The sequence below is a fragment of the Neolamprologus multifasciatus genome, chromosome 9, assembly GCF_963576455.1.
Source record: "Neolamprologus multifasciatus chromosome 9, fNeoMul1.2, whole genome shotgun sequence".
NCBI lineage: Eukaryota > Metazoa > Chordata > Actinopteri > Cichliformes > Cichlidae > Neolamprologus > Neolamprologus multifasciatus.
Window position 1 is genome coordinate 28,056,732 of NC_140447.1, and position 26,548 is coordinate 28,083,279.

Here is a 26,548-nt window from a genome sequence, read left to right on the forward strand (position 1 = left end):
CAGGCTAGGACCGCCACTGCTGACAGGAAGTGGTAAATAAGACTCTCTGGTACCTGAGATAATGCACCTCGACCCCTGATCCCTCAGTATGAGCTCATTCGCACATCAGGAAGCAGCACAGCAGGAATTTGTGTGCGTGTTGGTGTAGGTGTTCATGTATGTGTGCGTCCATTTGCAGCATTTTCACTGCACAAGCTCTAAAAACTCCAGTTGAGTGTCTTTTAGAAGCTCGGCAGGAAAACATTCAGGGAAAAAAAAAGAAGAAGAAGAAGAAAAAAAGAACCAGTCGATTAGAGAGTCGTCACACGTATCGCCTCCTCTTCAACCTGCACCTTGGCTCGCACATCCATCGACGGCAGCGCTGCCAGCTAACGCTTTCAAGAGTCTGTCAGTCAGTTTGAAGCGCGTTTGGAAACCGTGGCACGTTGTTAGGAGACACGGGTTGTCATATCGTGGATGTTTTGTCAAAGACTCGCTCCGAGGGCGTCGGGGAAACGACCGGCGGTGGGAGAACTGATGAGGTGACAGCGGCATATTTTTAGAGCTGCCCTCAAACCTTTACATGTCACCTTGTCACCATTAACACCTCTATATCGTCGCCGGCGCTTTGACACGTTAATTATGGGCGAACGCAAACAAACGTCGTCTACTCCCACACGCACAAGAAAACCAGAAGAAGGCCTGAGGATTAATTCTGCGTATTTCAGTGTAATTTAATGCTTTGTGACAAGTTAATTATTTCACAGGACGTAAACAAATATTTTCTTTTTGTTTTACTCGGCAGTAATTGCTGCAATAAGCAAGGTTTACCTTATCAGTATGAAGGAAATGGAAATTTTCATTTGGTAGAATAATGACACCAGCAGAGTTTAGACAGGTTTCTTATGATTCTGATTAGAGAAAGACACTAAATTGAAATCTATGTGGCAAAAAAAAAATAGTGGTAAAAGTATTTTGCAGACATGTGACCACTAACCAAATGAAATTACCTGTGAGAAGAGAATAAAGGCCCAGAGATTAGTCATCAACCAGCTGTTAGCCGCCGGTTGTGAGGGGAAAAATTCTGAGTGTTTGCTAAAACTGAGTCACACCAGACCAGTCCGTGATCCCGTGGCAACCAAAAACCACAAGAGAAACATTTATATTCCCAAACTGGTTTTCAAAAGCCTCCCTGTGATTGCGTTGGTTGCTAACATATTGTTGCAATTGTAGTTGTAGCTTGAATGGAAGTGACGTTGTCTACAAATACTGTCCTGCTCTTCTCTGAGCTGTAGGGAAAAAGTGCGACGCAAACTGCATATGAAGAAAGTTCACCATGAAAGCAAAAGGCGTGCCAACATGTTTTAGAGGGAGCAACTTTTACTTTGGAGATGAACCATCATTTCCTGTTTGTGTTGCACTCTTTTGGTTTTTCGTTTTCCAAATTTTACGACCACTCAGCTGGTACTTAATGAGATTTTACAGACAAACAAGACAAACTACAGGTAACCATAGTTCACCAATTAATGCTTACAGGTACAAGCTTCTTAAAGCCGGTAAGTACGGCGTTGTTATATCTTTAATTCATGAACTATAGTTTGACTTTAATGCTTGTTCTCATTAAATGCAGCACTTCCTTCTAAATACTACACAATTTCTGTAGGACAGCAAGTTTTATGGTCAGGTCAAATATAGTCTGTATATGTCTGAAATGTCAAATTCACTCTCAAACACATCGGCTATCATTTCTGGAGCTAAAAGGGGCAGGACTGCCATGTTGGTGACTGTCATGCAAGATAAACAAAAGACTAAATATAGTAAAGAGCAGAGCATAAAATTAGTGATTTCAAGTATGTAACTTATGTGTGACATGACCAAATGCGGAGAAAATAAAGGCAAACCAGAGTCTAACGAGTGTCTTTAGGGTCTCTCGACAGGCAGTACAAACTCACCCAGACAGAAGCGGATTCCAACTTATTCCGATCAGTCGTGGTGCCCAAATCACAAATGAATCAGGGGCAAAAGGATCGCTGTTAGGAGAAAAGGACAAAAGACAAACTGTCAGTACTGGCCCTGATTTAAGAGCTGCCTCTATGGAGGCCTGAGGAAGTTTAGGGGTTAAAACCTGTATTTCTGGAGTGAACTGATGATCCACTTATTTCATATTTTGCTAAAGAATCTCAGGTCAGGCACACCTACAGTTTGAGGGGATCGGCCTCTGATCGCTGAAGAACTGCCAAAAATAACTTGTCTATTTATGGCTTAATAACATCACTGGTTCCAACCCTGGTGCCCCCTCCCCCCCGACATGCTCAGATGACCAACGGATCCTGACCAGATCACCAAATCTAGACCACAAACTCCTCAATCTGGGCTGAACCCAGCCACACTAAACAAACTATTGTTTTGGTCTCCAACTAAAGCTCAACACCACAGCTGAGTGTTTGAATATGGATTTGCTATCCAATCACTCTTGATCAAGATCTAGAGACATTTAAACTTTTTTTGAAAAAGGGAGCAATCCACAATGTTAAAAAAAGTTTAATCATGGATGGGTACAGCTTAGCATTAATTATAATAATAATAATAATAATGTGTATGTGTTAGTCCCCATAGAGAAATTGCTCCTCTGCATTTAACCCATTCACCCAGTGAAGCAGTGGGCAGCCACCAATGCAGCGCCCGGGGAGCAGTGTGTAGGGACGGTACCTTGCTCAGGTGTAGCCGTTCAGGGGAGTCGAACCCCCGACCTTCCGATCATGGGGCAACCACTCTACCTACTGAGCTATCCCTGCCCTGCTATGCTAACATAAAAACAAAATCATGTTTCAAACTCAACTTCACAAACACAAATCTCATCTTTACAGTAAAATAAGAATATATTAGATCACAGGTGTCGGATAAGAAAATGTCTACTTGTGAAACTCATCTTTACATTCATTATTAGCACTCAGACATGCCATTATCGGCTGTGTAATGCCGCCGACTCTTTACTAAGAGGCACTCCACAGATCCGGTGTTATCCAACAGCAAGTTCAACCTCCATGCATTAATTTCCTCCCTATAAGCTGTATTTAAATGATGGATTATTTTCCTTTTCAGAGTAACGCCCGTCCCATTAGCTGCAATCGTGTCAAACCGCCATTAAAGCAAATGCATAATAGCCAGTTTCCATTTAATGAAATCGAGACTTAACATGCCAATGAAACACAGGAGCATCGTTGTGAATAACATGAAAAGCCTCGAGGAGGATTGAGTGGCCTGAGATGACGAAGTCGTAGGATGATGGAGTATGTGCTGTTGCCAAGCAATTGGTCCAAAGACAGATGTCAGAAATGAACTGCGTCCTGTACCAATGACAGCTCAGTAAGCCGTATTGTAAACAGGCATTAAAGTATATCTGATGGTTTGGGGAAATGTGGAAAACATCCCAGTTTTTGTCTTTTCATGCTTTTACTGTCAACACAACATTTATACACGTTTCATAAAAAAAAATAACTTCCTGCCAATCTTACTTCTGAAAACGCTGGCAGGTTGGGGTTACACGTGTGAACAAGTTGGAATATTTTCTGACACAGGATGAAAAAGAACCGTGTGCCACTTTGACACTTGCTCGAGGGTTTTTCTGTCTGGCATTGGCAACAACAACAGGTTGTTTTCCCTCCAAGTCCTCGCGGAAACGTGTAATGCGATTTCCAGTTCGGCTCACTTTCCTCTCTCGCTTTCCCCTCAGTAAAATTCAGCATGTGTCGAGTGGGATGGAGGGAAATAAAAACAGGAAACTCTGCTCTGAATCCAGCTGTAAAGTGCTGAGAGGATGGTGGTAAATATCACCTTTAATTCCAGTGTTTTAAGGTACTGCAAAAAAAAAAAAAAAAAAAGTACTGCAAAATCGTATCTACTGAGATGAGCGAACCATGAGTACTGATATGTAAAGGACCCCCCCGCTCTTCCATTGCCCATTTTGTTTCTAATTATGATATCTTAGTCTTTTTTTATCTCTTTCTACTCAGTCTTGAAGTGAGGTCTTTTTGTATCTCATTATTTTTCATTATTTTTGTTCTGCATCTCTTCAGGGCTGGATTGCATCTTTATAGTCAGTGATTCATGATTTTCTTTGTAACATGTTCTTGTTTTGCATCTTTTTATTGTTTCCTTAAGTTCCTTTTATTTTTCCATCTTTTTGAGAAAGTTTTGAGGAAGGCTCTTGGAATAGTTTTATTCCTTTTGCAAGTTTGCTTTATATTGTTTACACCTTTTGAAAGGGGTTAGTTACCACAATAAGGCAAAGCTTTTACTTTGAAGGCTAACGGGCTGGAGTGAATCTGAAAAGTGCAATCCAAACCGGAAATTGGAAACAGTGGGTAGCTTGTGAGTGTTTGCAGACAAATCAGTGTGTACCATGCAAACTATTAACAACCAAGCCTAACTGAAACTGTCTAAAGCAACTGTGCCAAGGTTAGCAACCACTTGGAAATTGGTTGGAAATGGGAATGCACATTTTTTCCTCGCCCCCAGAGGTTGCCAGGGGGTCACTGCCTAGGCCTGTATGACTAAGCCATTAGTTTGTTGTGCTCTAGTCTCCCAAACTTTCAGCCAGAAAGTGAATAAACTCAGATTATAAAATGCAAAGTTAGACACTGTGAGCAACAATGTCACTTTTGGTAGCACACATAACATAACTGGCTTATCAAAGCTCTTAAACTGACAGCCCATCAACTCTTATCTTATCTTAAGACTCCAACCTCAAATGATGTGCACTGGCATCACTTACCTCAAGAGAAAATCTTCAAGAGGAAAAGTTTTTTGCCATCTCTAATCATCAAAGAAGAACCAAAGGCCTTCGTTCCACATTCTGAACCTTAATTACGACTCAATATTGTTCTTCGTAGCAAGTAGGCTCCAGATACGTCAGGGTAAACCTGTCTTTTTGTTTCTGTGTGCTTGAAGATATTTTTCAATAAGCACCAGTCTTAGAAAGCTCTGTTTTCACCCCCAATAACATTGACTTTCAGGCAAGATGACGTAACTCTATATTATAATCCTAAATCCTTTGAGTATAAACCAATTAAGACTATTTAATCCTTCTGTTTCAAGTGAAAATTGAAATCTTAAAAACAAGGAAAAGAAGAAACACCAGAACAGAGAGCAGAAATCTTTAAGTAGCAGCTGTGGTGTCTCTGGAAGGACAAAGGAAAGCTGCCTGTGTTGTAAAACTGCAAATGAAACAAAACTCCTCAAACACATTCTACATTAGGGAAAGTAAAGGCTATTGTTTTGAAGGACTATGTGGCCAGTTTATAGATAAAAATGGGAAAAGCGAGTTAAACAGTATTTCATAAGTTCGCCACCTGCTAACACAGTTTAGACTTTGAGGAATGGCCGGGATGTTGCCTCTCTCCCTCCCCGTTCATCTCTTTTAGTGAGACAGACTGTGTTGAGGCTGAGGACATGTTTGGCACTCAGCCTAGGATAGAAATATTCCACAGAGACCGATGTCAGCGTGGACACCTTCAGCTGGTGAAAACACAAAGCGAGTCAATACCCTGATTGGCAGGTAGCTCCTGAGTCACAGGTCAGGACAACTACTAATAAATCCATCAGGACGCAGTGCAAACCGATACAGTAACCTCTTGATCTCTTAACAAGACTTATCAACAAATAAATGGAAAGATACTGTGTCACCTTTAATCAATGGTAACATTCAGTTCTGTTAGGAAAAGGTGACATTATGGCCTTTTAGACTCATTTTTATTAATAAAAAGTCAATTTTACACATTTGTACTGTTTAATTCACCAAAACTTGTTTTGATTTCTCTAAATTCATCTTCCTTGCAGCCCCGATTTCCCTTTGTCCTCTAATAGCTTTGTTGGGGGCTGTTTAGTTAAAGTTTAGATTTTATGGCCATTTAGAATAAGAGAAAATGATCAGTGCATATATCTTTACAAAGTATTGTTACTGGAAGTAATGGCTCCAACCTAAGACATCCATCCATCCATTCGCTTCCGCTTATCCTTTTCAGGGTCGCGGGGGGCGCTGGAGCCTATCCCAGCTGTCATAGGGCGAGAGGCGGGGTACACCCTGGACAGGTCGCCAGTCTGTCGCAGGGCCAACACACAGGGACAGACAACCATTCGCGCTCACATTCACTCGCACATTCACACCTAATGGCAATTTGGATTATCCAATTAACCTATCCCCACAAGCTGCATGTCTTTGGACGGTGGGAGGAAGCCGGAGTACCCGGAGAGAACCCACGCAAACACGGGGAGAACATGCAAACTCCACACAGAAAGACCCCGGCCTGATGTTGGAATTGAACTCAGGACCTTCTTGCTGTGCGGCAACAGTGCTAACCACCGTGCCACCGTGCAACCTAAGACATCTGATTGTAAATATATCATTGTACTGAGAGAAAGGACCCAAATATAAGACACCGGCAGACGACATAACAAAAGATGAGAATCCATCTGAGGTACCCTGTTGATGCCAGATGTCAAAGGGAAGTGACCAGACTGGGTCAAGCTAAGAGGACTGCAACAGTAACTTAAATAACCATTAATTTGAACAAAGGTATGCAGAAGAGCATCTCTGAATGCACAACATGTCAAACCTTGAAGCACATTTTTAGCACAATGTGGTCCTCTTTTGCCATTACACTAGAGGACCACAGTCTGTTTCCTGTTGGGTGCCTCTCCTCTTGGGAAGAACAGGACACAGAGGCTACAATTCAAAACTGGACAGCAGAAGACTAGACAAATATTGCCTAGTCTAATGAATCTCGATTTTTGCTGCAACACCTGGATGGTAGGGTCATTTTTAGGATAAACACAGCCCGTTCTCACTCCCGAGGCGTAACATGCCGACGTTTTGTCACGTCCTGCGGCGTTCCTGAGGAACTTGAAAGGAGACCTTCAGCGTTCTTATGGTACGCGGCGGGTTATGGCCGAAATCCAGTGCAATGACGCTCCCGCGGTAATAGACGTTCCAGCCCTGTATTCCAGCCCTAAACCTAACCTTATCCCTAGCCCTAACCATAACCTTTTTCCTGAGCTTAACCAGGACTTTAATGATGTTAAATAGCGTGTTTCTAAGCGATTTGAAGAAAAAGAGCGAACATGTGTAGATTGAGTCCATACGGTTCTCATATTTCCTCATTTTTTCCGAGGTCGTCATTTAGGAACGTGGTGGGTAGCCGAAAACGTAATATGTTGACGATTTGTCACCAGCGTGAAATGTTACGCCTCGGGAGTGAGAACGTGTTGGATGAACAACATGGAAGTATAGATCCATTCCGCCTTGTATCAACACTTCAGGCTGGTGTTGGTGGAGCAGCAGTGTGTTTTCTTGACACTTTAGGTCCCCGGGTACCAACTGAGCATCTTTCAGCTGATAGCTGCTCATAGCAGGATAACACACCATGTCACGCAGCTGGTTTCTAGAACATTACAAAGAATTCAACATACACAAATGGCCTCCATAATCACTAGATCTCAATCCAATGTAGCACCTTTGAGATGTGGTGGAATGAGATATTTTCATCACAGATGTGCTGCTAATAAATCTGCAAATCTGTGAGAGTATCGTGTCAATATGGACCAAAATCTTGGAGGAATACATACAACAGCTTGTTGAATCTATGTGATGAAGACTTAAGAAAGCAAAAAGAGATCATAATTGGTACTACCAAGGTGTAACAAACAAAGCGGACAGTTACTGTGTTTACAAAGTGCACTAATTAGAGAACAAGACATATACCGGTGCAAGGAAAGAAATAACAGCATGGGAGAACAGTTAACCAGAGGGAAGACAGAGACAGGAAGTAAAAGAGACACAGACAGAAAAGTAACTGCGTAAAGAGAAAGGCAAAGGCACAGACATAGAAAAGACCGAGGGAAGCAAAGAAAAAAAATATTCACAATCCCTGAGACCATGACAAGATTGCAGCTGATCTCAATGAGTGGGAAGAACTGAAAGCTGTTCTTTCCACTCATCTACTTTCCAGCAGCATCAAGTGATCCTTGATGTTGCTGTGAAGCCTACACAGAAAGTCCTGAATCGTGTTTTTGGTGCAACTGATAAGAAGAAGTATCTAAAAGAAAAAACACTATCAGATACTGTCAGGGATGAACTCTGGCACCCTCGCAGTTTATTTAATAGACTAAGGCATACATTGTATCACATTTCTGTAAAAGCGAGTTGCGAAATGAACGCAAGGTTATTACCTTTACATATATGAAATATTAGAACATGTCTGGCTGAGATAACAAGACTTGAGAATCTGTTATGATCCCATTAAATCGGCAACCTGTGCCAACCAGAAAGGAAATATATAGTCTTGGTGTTTCCGACCTCAGACAGGGAACTACGGCTTTGACAACTATTTGCACATCAACACACATCAAGAAAACGAAATGAAAAGAAAAAAAAAACGGCTCAGCCTCGAAGCCTCTCCTTTTTCTGTAGAAGTGAAAACACGGGGCTGGTTTTGAAATAAGAAGCAGTCCTCAGTATGGGGATTGTAAAACAGCTTGCCAGCGCTAAAGAGACTCCTCTCCAGAGGAACCTTGACGTGCATAATTCCCACTTTAAGGGCAGCTTTCATTAGTTTCTGTTGCAGTCAGCCTCCAGAAAATGTCCCCAGATGTTGCCAAATAAAAAGGCTTTGATATTCCTACATGCCTTATCCCTCACTGGCAAGCTCGCTGTGTTTGCTGTGTTTAAAAAGAGCATGGAGTTGATGTGTCGGACAGCTGAGTAGCAACATCAAAGCCCCGCAGCTCTCACATATACAGGTTTGGTTTATATGAACACATAGAGGGAAATTTAGAACATATTACTCACGCAATTTTTATACAAGCTAGATTACGAGTCAGATCTCAAACACACTTTTGCTGCTCGTTTGGATTACCCCTCGCATCCTATCAGCACTCACTTAAGATAATGGGCCCTGGTGGGGAGGATATAGGATGCACAGTGACTCTGGGAGCTTATGCATGTTAGTGAATGGGCAGGCGAGGCAGATAAAGGGCTTTAGAAAACAGACCAGTGGTGGCAATTTGACAGGATTAAAGCCTGACGGCGTGTTGTTGTCGTGGTGTCAGGTGTTGCTCGTTACACCCGAGCATGTCGGGGAATCGTGGTGTTGATCTGTGAGCATGTCGAGGTCATCTGAAGTCGTGGTTTAATCCTGCACCCTGGCACAAGGCATGGACGGACCCAACAAAGGCTGCGTTGTTGTTTTTTTTATTCATGCCAGTTATCAAAAAGGGAGATTTTGACCATTTCTTGGTGGTAAAAGACTTAAAGAACGCGTTTTAGATCAGATCAGGTCTGTGGCTGCCTGTGATTCATTTAAGTACCACTTAATTTGCACAATAACTACCAGAAAGAAACGCATGAACATGTCAGAGTGACTAATGACCGATTGTCAGGATACAGTTGGCAGAGGTGTGTAAACATAATTTAGTGCAAATGCAAGCTTCAGAAATACAGCAGTAATACAAAGACTCTTCTAACAACAACAGTTAGCTAACTAGCTAAAGATTATATGTCATGATGTTGCAAACACAGAGCACTGCTGTATGTTAAAGTTTCCTTGGGGGAAGATACTGAACCCTGAATTGCCCCTGATGTGTGAGTGTATAAATAGTTGGTTAAAAGCACTTGAAGTAATCAGATATTGTGGGAAAGCACTACACATGTACCAGTCTATGAAATATTAGCACAGGAAAGATGCTAATCTTTCAAATATCAGCAAAGTTCAAGTATCATCGTATGGTAGGAGAGGATGCTGAAAATGGACCAAACTTCTGCCAAGAGCACGTCTGAGATTGATGACTGTATTGTTTTTAGGAGCTGACAGACGAAGCACTGTGGCACGTTTAATAAATGGCAATTTCATCCATTATAGGAGAAACTCAGATGTGGACTCTTAAGCGAATGACTGTTCAGGAGATAAACAGAAATAATGAAAGCCTCTACTGCAGTAAAAAAAAATCTCTGATAGTCTCAGCTGCTTGTTTTATTCTGGCCTAACGGGAGGTTAATCCATCTTGTATTACGACCCTTTGCAATGTAACAGAGAGTGGGGGGTAGTTAGTGGGAAAGACAAAGAACAAAACTAGAGGCAGAGAGGCTCGTGTCATTGTCTCTACATCCACATGAGCTGAATGATGCACCTTTGACCTGTACAGACATCACACAGATACGACCGCTGACAAACCCCTGATTACCTCCACCTCCAACACCACTCTCTCCTGTAGATCACCCCTCTCTTTAAAGCAGTGCAACACACAAGAGCCCCGCAGCTGAGTGAGCTACTATTAAAAAAAAAAAAAAGGAAAAAAAAGGCAAATGTCAAACACAAAACACACAGACACACACAAACACACATATTGCACATTCACAGCTGACACGCTTGACCTTCAGTGGTGTCTCCTGAGGCCAAACATGTGAAAGGGTACCTGTGCACACATGCTTTCAAGGTGCCTCTGATGAAATTGGTTCAGCCTCACAGAGCTCCTTTTGTAAAGCCAATTCTCGGGCTTGGCAGTGGACAACCTGGGGAAACAATTGGTTTCCGGAAAGACCTGCAGCTGACAGAGAGAGCTGTGGCTGTAGTGGTCAACAACATGTAGCTTGTATTAAAGAAACACCTCCATGGTAAGAGAAACCAGGAGGACAGTCCTTTGACCTGCAGACGTCAGGTGATATGTGAATATTACGTACAAAGATGTCCCTGTGTTTGAGTGCACCACTTCCTCCTACACACTGTGACATCATTGCAGTGGCTCGCACCAAAAAAAGAAACCATCACAAACCAGCCTGGATGAGATCCTCTAATTTGTCCTACATATTCTCTTTTTTGGGGGGGGATGCAGAAAAATTTGACCCAGTTTAAAATTTAAAGTGCATTTTGTCATTTTAATTGTAGCCCAGTGTAGTATATAATAACTGTATAAAACAGACGTGACCTTGTCTGAATACATTAGTAGATAATGTAGTTCTAATAGAAGTGGAGGAGTTTAAGTATCTCGGGGTCTTGTTCATGAGTGGGTGATTGACAAACGGATGGTTTACAGGAACGGTGGTAAAGAGAGCTGCTGACAATTTACCGGCCGATCTATGTGGTCATAGGGTAGTGATGGATGGATGAGCAGTGTATTCCCTGGCGTATCGTAGCGAGAAGAGGCTGTGAGGTAGACCCAGGGCAAACCAGAAAGATTACGTTTGTCCCATAGACGAGCTGGAGGCGGCTTTTGGTGAGAGGGAGGTCTGGAGTTTTCTGCCAGCTACTGCCGCCATGACCACAACCCAGAAAATCAGTACTAGATGGATGGATGAATGGATGGGTGAGTGGATGAACGGACGGATTGGTGGATGGATGAATGAATGGATGGGTGGGTGAGTGGGTAGATGGGTGAGTGGATGGACGGATGGATTGGTGGATGGGTGGGTGAGTGGGTAGATGGGTGAGTGGATGGACGGATGGATTGGTGGATGGGTGGGTGAGTGGGTAGATGGGTGAGTGGATGGACGGATGGGTGGATGGATGAATGGATGAACGGACGGATTGGTGGATGGATGAATAAATGGATGGGTGGGTGAGTGGGTAGATGGGTGAGTGGATGGACGGATGGATTGGTGGATGGATTGGTGGATGGGTGGGTGAGTGGGTAGATGGACGGATGGATGGATGGGTGGATGGATGAACGGATGGGTGAGTGGATGAACGGACAGATTGGTGGATGGATGAACGAATGGATGGGTGGGTGGGTGAGTGGGTAGATGGGTGAGTGGATGGACGGATGGATTGGTGGATGGGTGGGTGAGTGGGTAGATGGGTGAGTGGATGGACGGATGGATGGATGGGTGGATGGATGAATGGATGGGTGAGTGGATGAACGGACGGATTTGTGGATGGATGAATAAATGGATGGGTGGGTGAGTGGGTAGATGGGTGAGTGGATGGACGGACGGATGGATGGATGGACAGATGGATTTGTGGATGAATGGATGGATGGGTGAGTGGGTAGATGGGTGAGTGGATGGACGGACGGATGGATGGATGGACAGATGGATTTGTGGATGAATGGGTGAGTGGGAGGATGAGTGAGTGGATGGATGGATGGATGGACGATTGAGTGGATGGACATACGAATGGACAGATTTCAGCTGGTCATTCAGTTTATTTTAAGAGTTGACTGAAGAGGATCTGCGACAACCTGGCAACCCAAATGCAATCAGCTGATTAACAAAGCATCAGAAAGTGACTCAATCATTAATTTCGTCTTTTGTAAGATGCACAGACTTCAGAGTGTTTGTGATGTGCTGCTTTTCTTTATCACACTTGCACAGCACACGCTGTTCTCGGACAGCAGCACAGGTGTGGATGGACGCTGTTGAGGAAAATGAGCTACATTAACACCTGCTGAGGCATTCTGCGCAGTAACCTAAATGTTAATGACTCGAGCAGTTGGCAAGAAAATGGACGGGATAACAAGCTCTGACGAGGCCTGTCGAGTTAATCAATGGCCATGACATCCGATGAGACGGTTGTAAAGGACCAGACAAACACACAAAGGTGCAGTCAATGAAGAGCACAATGCCATCTCAGCAAGTGACAGCTCAGCAGCCAGAAGCGAGAAGGAGGAAAGCTGTTTTACAGCGTCAACGTCTGATGAAATGCACCACATCCACTCCAAGATTCCTCAAATGGAAGCAGAGTGGAGGGGGGTTTCACAGCAGGAGGATCGGTGTGTTACAGAGCAAATAAATCAGCCGCTTGGCATTGAATGTCGTCAGACAGACTGCGGGCATGTTTCAATCAACAGGCCAAGGGACACACTGACAGCATGTGGTGAGGGGGGCGGGGAATAAAAAAAAAAAAAAAAAGAGTACAACAAGCACAAATGAGATATGAGACGCCAGCAAGAAAGACATACATCAAGCTTGAAGACATCACCAGAGGATGAACTGAGTGAAGTCAGTCCCACGAGACATGAATATGGGTCATATATATTTCTGGAGCTCGTATTCGTAGCCATGTTAGCTTGCTGTCACGCACACAGCTGTCTCATGAATTCTTTTGTATTCCCTTCATATGAACTCCACTACAACAATGATCTGAAAGCAACTTTTATGGCAGTATGATACAAGATAGCATAAATGTTATACTGTAAGTTTAAGTGCTGTAATATTAAAGAGCATTTAAGTGTCACTACATGGACAGAGATATGTGAAGCCATTTTAATACAGTTTAATTAGAGGATTAGAGTGAAGAAGCTACTTCAACGCAATTATATTCATAAAAAAGTTTTAAATGGGGGCCTATTATGCTCATTTTTCATTCGTCTTGGACTATAGAGTAGCTTTGCATGCTTTACAGTCCAAAGAAATCCTATTCCGTCCTTGACATCATAAAGAAATGTAAAAAAAAAAAAAAAAAAAAAAAAATGTGTGAAGCCAAAGCTTTAGGGATTACATCTACATAGGCGTACCTCATTATTTGAAACTTCAACCATGTTTCAGCAGGCCGTGAAGGCTCAAGCCATGTGACACGAGACTCACTGGAGAGCCAGCTGATGGCATCTCCAGTGTGTCCTCCTTACAGTAGCAAAATAGACGAACAGCAAAGGCTTGCTGGTTAGCAGCAACTAAACCTTTTAAACTAAATGGTAATTGGCCTGCATTTGTATAGCGCTTTTCTAGTCCCTAAGGACCCCAAAGCGCTTCACACTACATTCAGTCATTCACCCATTCACACACACAGGCAAGCTACATTGTAGCCACACTGGGGCGCACTGACAGAGGCGAGGCTGCCGGACACTGGCGCCACCGGGCCCTCTGACCACCACCAGTAGGCAAACATGGGGTTAGTATCTTGCCCAAGGATATTTGGCATGCAGCCTGACCTGCTCTGCCACCTGAGCTACAGCCACCCCTTACTAAACTAAACCTAAAATGCATCACCAAATATACCTGTGGAGTCATACCATGTAAAATCTGTGTAGGAAACACTGCATTTCTTTTCACACAGCCAAAAATACAGACATGTAAGAAAGAAAGACTTCTTCAACAATGTCCTTTGGACAGGCAAGACCAGAGTGAAGATGTTGGCTGATAGTGGACAGCATCACCAACCACATCCTGTCAGTTGAAACACCGCACACCAACTGTCAGCGCTGTGGCTGAGGGGTGATGATTTGGGCCCGTTTTGCAACCACAGGACCCGGACACTTTGCAGTGACTGAGTCAACCAAGAATTGAGGTGTTGCAATTCAATTCAATTCAATTCAATTTTATTTATATAGCGCCAAATCACAACAAATGTCGCCTCAAGGCGCTTCATAGATACAGAGAAAAGCCCAACAATCATATGACCCCCTATGAGCAAGCACTTTGGCGACAGTGGGAGGGAAAAACTCCCTTTTAACAGGAAGAAACCTCCGGCAGAACCAGGCTCAGGGAGGGGCGGCCATCTGCTGCGACCGGTTGGGGTGAGAGAAGGAATGATCCCGTCAAAGCCAGATATTAAGCTCGTTTAAATGATGTGGCAAGATCTTAAGAGAGCTGTTGAAGGTAGTTCTAACAGCTGTTGGGGTGTAGTTAGTTTTTAGGATTATCACAACTTATCATTGCTACATTTAAATTTGAAAAAATCTTTGTGCGGGAAACACTGCATTTCTTTTCAGGGTTGCAGGCGCGCACTATATTCTATAAGTTTGGACTCGTCAGCTGGTATCTCAGAAAATAGAGCTTTTAATGTGATTAACATTGTAACAAAGTCCACTTTACCACAAAAATAATCTAACAACAAATTAGACAAAAGCATAAGCATTGGGAGTTAAACCCCACTCTCCTGGAGTGGATCCTTGTGGATTATTAATGATGTTTTTCTATCACCTGGTGTTTCCATACTTTAATTGTGAAACTCACACAGATTTCAGCTCATTCAGTTTAACTGGTTGCTCCAGATGGCATTAAAAGAGAATTAACCATGAGTACTAATGGTGCACTCATGGTTAGCAGCTTGGTGGCCTTAAAAACACAGTTGGCCAACAAAAGATTATTATGGGTGAGCCAGCTTTCTCTGCACTGAGAGGAGATTCACTAAATGCATGACTGAACAGAGTAAATCTACAAAGCCATTTGAATTAGAGAAGGCTGGAAACATCTTTTATTCTTTGCTTCCAGTGTTCGATTTAGTTAGAGCTAATGGGCATAATTTATACATGAAACACCTGCCTGGTCCAGCACGAAGTAAACAGTCAGGGGAGGCGACGTATGGACATCGTGGATGCCTCCGGGATTTCAAAAACAGCAAGTCTGTCTAAATTTTTCCTGAGAGGACTTGAGAATTTATCAGTACCACTTACAGATTGAGTGATTATCAGACCTGCAGCTCACAAAATGAAACCTCCACCTGCACATAGTTAGCAACTGTTTTCCACCTGTGATTTTCTTTGTCAGCAAAGCCGAAAACTATTTATTTTCCCAGAAAAATCAAGCAGGAAAGCAAGGAGGTGGTTTGTTTGATCTGTCAGCCAGCTCCTGCTTTCATTCAGGCCACCCGAGGAGTGGACAGATTATCATCGGCAGGAAGCAGAGCAGCGGGATCGGTTCTCAACCTGCCGAGTTTAGGCCTCGAGATGTAGGCAAAGCTTTGCTTTCATCAAATACCTCGCAGAGAAAACCAATCCCAAAAGCTGCAGTCTGCCATAGCAGAACTGAAGAACGTATTAGTGCAAAATGGTAAAATTATAAGAAATAATGGCAGCAATTTTAAGATATAACCACAGTGTCTAGTAAGAATCATGTAGTTGCATGAGTATGAAGATGCTTTCACAGAGAAACTGAGTTCACGTCTCAAAACGTTGCATTTTCATTTCAGGCTGAATTGAGACTCATCATCATCTCTGTAGCTGAACTTCACATTCCCGCAGCTCCCGACTCCAGTATGAGTCAACTTTAATGCCCAGAGAAATCCTGCAAGGTGACATCAAGTGCACGTGAACACAGCACGCTTACTCTAGCTGTCCCCGCCAGACTGCGAGGCTTTAAATCAAAGAAAACCACAAGCATCACACTCGCACAAACCCAAAACCCTGCCAGCACTCACAACTTCTCAAATCCAACTCATCCTTTCATGCGAGCGAGGATGTGTTTGTACTGTAACACGCGGCAGATTTTTATTTGGAGGGAACCCATGTTGTTGTAGTTAAAAAATGAATGACACATCTCATCAGCCTCATTTTGTGATTAAGGCTGATTAGCTCGTTAGATTTTTCCACAGAAAAACAACATAAAAAGGCAAATTAACTTTTTGTGCAATCAGTCATTTTTGCAATCATATCAGGTACCAGCATGCAGTTTGTACATGACACAATATTGGATGAGAACTCTTTTTGAAAGTGAACTTTTAGCTCTTTTTTTTTTTTTTTTTTTCTGCCTGTCCCATTTGGTTCTTTAGCCGTCCGAATTGTTGTCTGAAGACCAACAAGGATACCCAATGGATTTATTTTGCCAAATGGATCATCATGGCATTGCCGTATTGGTCCATTTGATCGACCTTTGTTTTTATTATTTATTTTATTTTCAGTTGTTACAGACGGGACAGACATGAGTGAGGGATAGGAAAGGGAGAAAGAAAGAGGAAGGAAAAGAAAAACAGAAGGGGAGAGGGACAGTGAGAAAGGGGGGAAGAAAAAATATCTCCGGGATCACCTGTTGAGAGAAAAAGAATAGAAAACAAGCAAAAAAAACAAAACAATGCAACATACTATACACAACACCATCGCATTAATCTAGCTAAGTGTAAACAGCAGTAAATACTAAATATTGAATGTTGTTGTGCAGCACGCAGGACAGACAGCGCACAATGTGCTTTGAAGTAGCAGCCAAGAAAGGTGTGATTTAAGTCTACGAACAGTGAACACCCGTGTGCACACCTGTGTGGATCGGCGCGCTTGTATTCAAATGGTTTCCCCATGTAATGGTCTGCTAGAGGATGTAGAGAGCCATAGCCCCGTCCCCCAGGGCATGAAGCAGGCATGGAGGAGATCCAGGCCCCCCATACAATGTATTTCAATACAGCTGAATTCCCAAAAAAGCTGTTCTTATTTATGTTTCTGTTGTCAGACAACTGAAAATGCATGCAACTTTTAGCTCTTTGTGCAGCTCATCATCTCATCTTCTGTCAGAAACGAGCCGTTTTCCTGTTTCTTCAAATCTCCCTCCCTCAGACTCTTTGGAAATCTACTTTGGGGTGGCTCTCCTGCCTTTACTCTGTGGATGTGACATGCTTGTAGCACAGCAGATTATATTACAAAATTCAGCACTTGTTATTCAGACAAGTCTATGCAATGTCCATGTGCTGTGCAAGCGTTGCATCATCTCAGTACAACTTGCCTGTTTATTAAACTTAAAGTGTAATATCCATCCATCCATCCATTCGCTTCCGCTTATCCTTTTCAGGGTCGCGGGGGGCGCTGGAGCCTATCCCAGCTGTCATGTGACAGCTGAAGTGTAATAATGAAACCAAAATTGAGAGATTTTTTTTTATCCTTTTTCGCAGTGAATAAATGTTTTTATTTTATTTATTATTTGTTTATTTTGAGTATCGCCATCACAAATTCCCCAACTCTCTGTGAATGGTCCTCATGGCCAGTGAGGACCAGCTGGTCTTTAACTTCCCTTAAAGACCAGCTGCAATGTAAATTTTTTCAGATAGCTAGACAAGTTCATCGGGAGTGCAATTTGTGGTTTTTGAGAATTAACACATTGGCAGTATCTGCCAGTCTGACTTGGCTTTGACACCTGAAATCAAACTTTTCCTATCTCAGACACTAAACTAATGCAATGATCTTTTCAGATGTGCCATTTTTATCATTTCAAAACGGTTCCCATTTCAAACTTAAAAGAAGCAACATTCCTCTCTGACGTCACACATACCTGTCCATTCATGTGCAATTTTAAGTCTTTCATTTGACTGCGGAGTGGACAATTTCCATATTAATGATCAAAAAAACTGACCTCACAGCCCTTTGTTCTTTAATTGGGCTGGTTTCAGTCATTCTGCAAATGTACTGTTTATAAGGTTGGGGAAACCTGCAGTCAGCTGAGACTGAAGAAGTCGCTTGGATGAGCGACGAAACGTTTCTTCCACTGAAAACGTCCAGATGAACAAAATCAACGTTTTAGGATTTACTTACCTGGATGATTGAGCGTGCATCAAGAAAAAGATAATAATGAAAACCAAAGGTACAAACTAATGGGAACCATCACTGAAAGTCAATGAAAGAATTAGGAATAAAATAAAATACTTTAATATAAAAAGTACACAGCAAATTCAAAAGTGTTAAATGTTTTGGTGTTAGTAGTCTTAGAGTTAATTTTACTCTAAGTAGAGTCACATTCTTTTAATGTAACTCTGAGGTGTAAAATGATAGTAGTTAAAATCGAGTGTTAAAAATGAGTGTTTCTATTTCAAATCTGGAGGTGTTCCAATGGAAACATTAACTCTTGACCTCTTAACTCTGAACTCCTACAGGGGCTATGACACCAATAGAGTAAATTCACAGACTCCGCCCCCAGCACGGCTCCAATCGAAGCTGAAGTGAAGCCGTTTCAGAACATTTTGCTCTACATATTTGAGTTGTTTGCCATGCTTGGTAAGTCATGTTTTCAAAGATTGTTTCAATTATTGTTATTATTAGCTTTTACTTCTGTGGCTCTTTGGAGTTGAGACAAAGCTGTGTGAAAGGCATTAGCCATGTTGCTCGGTGATAGCATAATATTCTGTTTTAGCTAGCTGAAAGGTATTGTTTTCGGCAAATAGCACAGCCTTGAAAAAAAGCTTGCATGTGAATTTTCAGTCAAATTTTTTGGTCAAATACACTTAAAACAATGTCTAGAATGTGAAATGTTGATATAATGGTGCTACTTGAAGCCTGAAAACGATCTCCCATAAAAAACGAGCAAACAGCATTAGCAGACGTCCTGACTGGGTTCTACGTTAGCACTTAGATCCCTCCAGAGTTTTGTGCACACGGTTTAGGTAAAAATGAAAAAGGTTGAGGTTTTACATTTAGTTCAGTATTACCTGTTGTCTGTGTCCTTGTCTTTTGGGAAAATACTTTACACAAGTAATCGCTCAAAAAGGATTCCTTTTTTTTTTTACTGTGCTGCAATTGATTTGTGCCATTAATTAGTGTCAACTAATTTTTATTCAATCTCCACATAGGATATGCTTGTGAAGATGGAATATGGGGGAGAGCAGAAGTGCGTTGAAGTTCCACAAAGTGATGAATGAAGGACATGCATATTGTATTTTGTATTTATTGAAATAAGTGATGAGAATGCTGTTATTTGCATTTACCAGCTCACCTATGTCAGACCTTTTGATAAACGAAATTCTAATGAAAGTGAGAACATGTACACTGTTACATCTTTCAGAAAATGTTTTGAAATTGTGGTGCACAGTTCAGAATAAATGTTTTTCAAAAACCATTGCGTCTTTTTAGTAAATGTTTATTTCCAAAAGAAATTTCTAGAAGTTCAGAACAGTAAAATTCCCGCTTTTTAGAATTAATTAGAAGATAACTCTTACGTAGTTAAACTAAAATACTCTTTGAGAGTTAATATATAAACTCTTAACACCAAGTGTTAAATTATCAACTCCAGAGAGATTTGGTGTTTAACACTAAATCAGAGTTAACATACCAACTCTCCAAAAAGAGTTAAATTAACACTCTCTGGTGTGGACCCATATAGACACTTTAAAAGTGTTGAAATCAAATCTGACAGTGTTAATTTGGACATGCTGGATTTGCTGTGTAGTCCAGTGAAATTAATAGAACCTAAAGGTTACTATGAAATAAGCAGAAATCATCCCTGTTTCTCAAATGTTTTTTTTAGCATGCTCCATTTCACACATCATAAGTTCACATCTGAAATGCAAAATGTTCATTAACAATTACTAAAAGTTAAAAACAATTCTACTTAAATAAACTTCACTCACCAGCGTCGTCGGACTCCTGTGTTTATTCTTTCTGAAAAACAAAGAAACAAAAAATTTAATCTTAGTGTCATTTTTTTTATATAATCTGCTTCAGGAGCATAGACTGTATATAAGACAACATAGCCACCAGGCTGTCACCCTTTGTGTGAGAAGGTAAACTACTATGAATTGCACAGGTACAAAGAACAGACAGGGACACCTGCAAATTAGTAACAGACCAATAAAACATGAGAATTTCACACATCAAAACTGAAGCACAAACATTTAGGATGGCGTGTATCACACAAACCAACCACAAAATCAGTCAGATAATCCATTAAAAGAGGTCCACAGATTAGTGAGCAGATACCAGTTGTCAGTCAAATACACCACGTCCATACCTCCAGCATCAAGATCAGAGTGATCATGAAGAGGGAAACTATCGAAAAACTGTTTTTTTGTAACATGCTTTGTCTAAATGTCTCTGGGGATTGACTCACTTTTGGGGCCAGCCTCAAGTGGCCACTAGTGGAACTGCAGTTTCTGGTAGGTTCATGTCTAATTGCTGCTGCTTGTTCAGGAGCTACACAGCTAACCGTCTGGAAAGCAATTCAGACAAGTGTGCTGGATTAAGGCTCACTAATTAGCATGATTTCCTTTCAGTTTTTATAAGCAGTTAATATAATTTTATTAGTGGGATACAACCTTTTCCCAGGTGTAAATGAGTACCGCCCTCTAAATACCACCTCATCTCTTAGAGAATTTAGCATGTGGATGTCCTTTCCAGCCACTGTGTGGATTAACAGCACCAGCTGCAAAGTGCTGAATGTGAATGCAGTCCCGCTGAGGAGGCAGCTAGCTCGACAGAGATATCAATATGGACACCTGTGGGCCCTCCTGTTGCCATGACCACCAGCAACAGCTGCAGCAGAGTCGCTCTATCGTCACCGGCGGCCGGTGGGGGAATCAGCACTTCCTAAACAAATTAGTCTGAGGAAAACTGCTGAGGCCCGAACCCTTTAATTACATCAACCCCAAACCAAATTATACGCAGACTCTGTAATAACTAATGCACATCAAACAAGCCCTCCTCCTCTTCCTCCTATCCCACTCAATCTTATGTGTGGAACATTTATATCGAGGTGTTCATTCCCAGAGGAGAGACGCAGAGAAATGTCAAGACAAAGGAGACATGGCTTCTCCTCCCTCCCTGGCCTTTTCGCTTCTCGTTCTATCACTCTCTCCATTCTTTTCGCTCCCCTTCCCCATTCATTCTCCGTCTCCTTCTCCCTTTATCCTGTCATCTACATTGTGGGGAGCGTCTTTCGCTCCTTCGAGCTTTGGCTGTGTAAGCAGAGCTGGCGAGATGAGAAGAAGCAGCGCTGTACTCTGAATAGTGAAGCACAATAGGCGATGAGGTTTTGCAAGGAGAGAATTAAAATTCTGCCACCGGTGGAGCAAAATAAGATGCCGCGTGTGTGTCTGTGAGGGGAGGGGTTTAAAATGAAATGAAATGTGTTTTTGATAGAAGAACTTCTCTCTTGGAAAGAGAGCTTTCAAAAGTAAACAAACACAAGGTTTAGAGAGAATTTAGAAGAATAGAAAATGAGCTAAAACAGACCAGACACATTAAAGTCTTTTTTCTCATTGTTCTTTCTTAAACAGCTAAATGTGATCTTAATAAAAGTGCAAGACAGAAAGGAGGGGAAAAAATCTTTCATCTTTCAGGCCACACTTCATCCATGCTCTCGTGGAGAGCACCAGCTATAAAAAGGCCATTCATAAAAAGGCAGGTAAATACCATCAATCATGGATGCATGCAAATTAAGGTCAATGAGCTCCTCGTATAATGCAAACATCACACTGAGCTCTTACTACTGGGAGCAGAATATTAATAAGTGCATGTATAGTGTACACAGGAAAAACCTGCTCACCAAGGATAATAAGGTCTTTAAGGGATGTTAAGATAATAAAACATGTGGCACCTTCATAATAGTCTCAGGTGACTGCCCAACGTTAAAAACAGTACATCCTACTATAAAGGTTAAGTGGACATGTTGTTATGTAGCGCTTTTCAACTCTACCTGAGCACTCAAAGAACTTTGTACAACATGCCACATTCATCCATTCATCCAAGCACTTTTTTCTATGTTCAAGTTCTTTTTATCTAACTTTTACAAACATTCAGCTTGGGGTTGATTTGTTGCCCAAGAATTATTGAGATAAGATAAGATAAAACTTTATTAATCCCTCGGGTGGGTTCCTCTGGGAAATTCGGTAATCTCCATCACCTATTGGCATGGAGACTGGAGGGAGATCGAACAAATAACCTTCCGATTAGTAGACGAGTTAGTCTACAACCCCATTTAATCACATCATATCATCATTGTAGTATATGTATGTATGAATATTTGTGTGTCTGTACCTTATGTCCTCCTTAATTCATGGGAAAACTTGCACAAACATCGTCGTAAATACAGAGATTGATACAGTGAAAAACACTATAAATCTCTCTTATTTTATCTTCTCTTTTTAGGACAACTCTATAGAGTTGTTGTTTTTTGGTTTGTTTTTAATAGCTTATCCATTCCAATACTGGAGTTGTTGCTTGGCTGCTTTCAATGACTAGTCTCCCGACCACAGATAGTATAAAGGTCTTTAAAGTGAAGCTACCAGGGGCCAATAACTGTGGTTGCAAAAGGACTTCGGCCCTATAGATGTTTGTGAGATGTTGTGAGGTCAGTAAACTCTTTCCTTATTAGTCCATGGTGTCAGTCACCAGGATATACTCCTTATCTAATCACCTCTCATCAAAAAGTGGTAACATCCCTCTTTTTATACTACCTGTGATTCCACTGGAGGCCGTTTTTGGCTGGAATTCTAGTATTTTATGCATCTGTTGCTTAGCTAACTGGGACATATGTACATGGCAGCAGTGAAACTGCAAAACATGTTTAACTGATGTGTGGTGTAGAGGTGTGGACATCCATATATTACACAGTCTGTTTTACACAATGCTGATTCAACCAATAAAAAAGAAAGTAAAGCACCAAATTCTCTGTTTTAAGTATATTGCAACTTTATTTCAACCGAGATTTTTCAATACTGTGCGATTATAACTTCACTGATTATGCTAACTTTGCAAACTCCACCTGTGTTATAAAGATTTGAACGCTGACATTCTATCAGAGCAAGCAAGGCAGGAAGTGCTTGTGCAGTGGACTCTAAATAAATAGGCCTAAATTAAGTGAAAGAAATCTTTCATCTCAAACAGTACTCTGTCATAAAGCTTCTCTCATCCTCTCATTGCATCCATCCTTTAGATCTCTGCCATCTTGTGATTGCAGTTGGATATTGTTTCTGGAAGCAAACTTGATTACAGAACTACTAAAATCTCATGGACTTCTGTCTCCATCTCCTATTAATAAAGCTTGATTGCACATGTGAAGTGTGGATAAACCTCTGCTCTGTGATGGAAGACTGTCGGAGATTAGCATGCTAGCTAAGCCACTGCTGGCTCTGCTTTCACTGCTCTCAGATCAGTTACCTTCTGTGCTTTGTGTGAAACAAAGCTAGCATTGGCAAGTAAACAAATGCTTTCATTTATCGTTGTAACAAATGAGCATTCTCTCACTGAACACCTCGGCCAACTTGTATGACGTAACCAACTTAATAACTTGATATAATTGTTTGATTAGCAGCTGTGAAACCACTTGGTTGGCCAAAATGTACAAAGTTTAACTTAACATGGTTGTTTTTCTTTCCTTTTTAAATAAAGGTTATCTGTGTTTCTGAGCTCTCATTGCCTTTCTGTAAACGGTACCACATGCCTCTGAAGTGGTTGTCACAAAAAGGTTCCAAAAACTCTTTCTAGAAAGCTGGTTTTTACATGTGTATATTTGCCATTCTGACAGATCCAAGGTAAATACATATATTAGCTGCCTGGGATGGCCATTTTGCTGCCTGCATATGAGGTCACCATCTGGGGATACTTCCAAGCAGAGGTGGTAAATGCAAAGTTAGCATGAGCCACAAGAGCCATTTAACTGGAACTACGTCATAGTGTTTATCTTGAAAACATTACAGCAACATGCAGGCACTAAGGCAATTAATTACTGAATTATACCATGCTGTTGCACAATGAATGCAATAAGCCCTCTGGGCTTTTTTCTCATTACCAGGTACACACTGTCCTACACGGGCGAAGCAGGGGAGGCTTTTAATAACATTTAGTATTCAGATTAAACCGTTGTACGCAGCCAAAGCTATGGCTTCCAGGGTTTTGGCTCCAAAGTAGGATCAATTTACAATCCAATTAATTCAAATTGTGTGGAAACATGCTCACAAGGAGGAAAACAATCGGCTGTCCCATTAAGGCAAAGACAAATGAGGGTTTGGAGCCGAAAGAGAAGAGACACCTGATGCGCTTGACATGCCTGCTTTCATTGTTTGGTTTACTTCCAATACAACAGGCTTTTAAAATAATATATGCATAGTAGGAGTACTTTTTTCCTTTTTACCTAAAAGCCACTGATGGGCTCCAGTTGGATTTGATCTGGATTTGAAGTGCGCTCCAAACACAGTGTTCAATTTGTCTGTTAAAAAAATAATAATTTATTACAGCTCATCAAAGACTTGCAGCAAATAAACCACGATGTTTCCCAGAAAGCGCAAATGATACACATCTCTCACAGCAGCAAGAGCAACACTGTCTGAATGCTTAAAAGCTGCACAAAAAAAAAAAAAAAAAGACTACAATATAGATCCACTGCCTTGAAAGCAGCTGGTCGATCATCTTTAGCCACTCTTTCCTGCTCTTTAAATGACTTGTCATCCTGTCTTTCAAACCTACTGTTGAGCCACACACAGCTGCAGATCACCAGCATGACCTTTAGAAAGATTCAGGGAAATTCATTAACGAACCTTTGATTAAGTCGTTTCACGCTGGCAGAGTTTTTCCTTGATGGGAACCTAAATAAATAATATACCACTTCCAGCTGATGTGTCCTTATTAAGCTCAAAATAACACCAACATAGATAACTCAGTGATTTATGAGCAGATCATCTTAAACTGGTTTCTTGAACATGACAACACTGTTCTCAAATGGCCTCCACAGTTACCAGATGGAATGTGGTGCAATGGGAGATCATCATCATGCGTGACTGTGTGACGCTATCATGTATCAAAACCTCCAAGGAACGTTTCCAGCAACTTGTTGAATCTATCCTGTGAAGATTTAAGGCAGCACTCAAGGCAAAAGGGAAGTCCAACAAGGTACTAGCAAGATGCAGCTAATGAGGTGGTTGGTGAGTGTATATAGATTTACAAAACAGAAAATTATCTTTGAAGAAAAACCTACAAGCATAGCATTCATATGTTAAAAAACAAAACAAAAAAACAACATGCAACTTCCATTATTTTTTTTTACCAATAGCCCAGAGCTGTTCGATATAACGATATATATCGGACGAATATAAAGACGTTGACCGTTTCATTTTACGCTATTGTTTGTTTCATGGTGTCGCAAAATAAACTGTTTACAGCTATAATTTTTCATCGCTTTGACGGTCACCGTTAGGGGTGGGGAAAAAAATCTATACTGTGTAGTATCGTGATATTTTGTTTGCTATTAATGTATCAGCAGAAATCGATATTTTGTTACAAAAACGTTTTTGTGCTCTGACTTCAGAGCATGTTGATCCTTTTTCTGAGCAAGAATCCTGACATTCCTTCACTGTCCAAATGTGTTTAACTTTTTTATGGCAGCAATAAACATGACAGTTTACTTATTTTAATTTAAGACATGTTTTATTTGAATTAAGTGTAAAACTTTTTTTATTTAATGCAAAATTATATTTTGTTTTAATTTACTTTCAAATTCTTCAGTTGCTGAAGGGGCTGCATAGTTTTCATAAACTGCATAGTTCAGAATAGCTATAATTGTACCAGATGGTTGATTCAGTTAAGTTGGACTAGACTGTAATACAAACTGTTCAGTTTGTCAACAATAAAACTGAAATGAGAGAAAGACTGAGTGTGAAACTTTGATATTAGATAAAATGAATATTGATAAAGTTTACCTTTATGTACAGAATCTGAATATCGCAAAATATTTTTAAAAATTGCAATAATATCGTATCGTGCGTTAAGTATTGTGATAATATCATATCGTGGGATGTATGGTGATTCCCACCTCTAGTCACTGTAGTAGCTATGTTAATTTCTTAAAGTTTCCCCTTTCCCTTATATTTAAAATAACCACACTACGGGCGGACAAACGGCTGTTTTTACGCTTTGTCGTTAGCAACAATGAAGTTAAACCCAGCGTGTGGCTCTGCCGTCCGCTTATTTATTTTCCACATAAACCTTTCACAATAAAGCTGAAGACCCTGTTGAGACAGAAAGACCAGTCAAAACAAATCGAGGACCTTATTCCTAAAGGACGGGCTATGTATATGTCTTATATTGGTATACGGGATTTTTGTCATATCGCACAGCCCTACAATAGCCACCAAAACCCTTAAAAGGACCTTTTCTACCACCTTACGGAGTCAACGTTAAAGAC

At 41.2% G+C, this 26,548-nt stretch overlaps 1 protein-coding gene across 4 annotated transcripts in view; it reads right to left on the reverse strand.

Annotated features, from left to right (window-relative positions):
- Positions 1–26,548, reverse strand: part of rnf152 (ring finger protein 152) — a 70,474-nt gene that overhangs the window by 21,821 nt on the left and 22,105 nt on the right. The window contains exons 1-3 of one of the 4 annotated variants that reach the window (XR_014875985.1): positions 19,803–19,997; positions 6,357–18,305; positions 1,932–5,958 (exon numbers count right to left, since the gene is read on the reverse strand). The gene's annotated coding sequence lies outside the window, so the exon portion shown is untranslated. The other 3 variants (XR_014875986.1, XM_085172064.1, XM_085172065.1) reach the window with 3 other exon arrangements.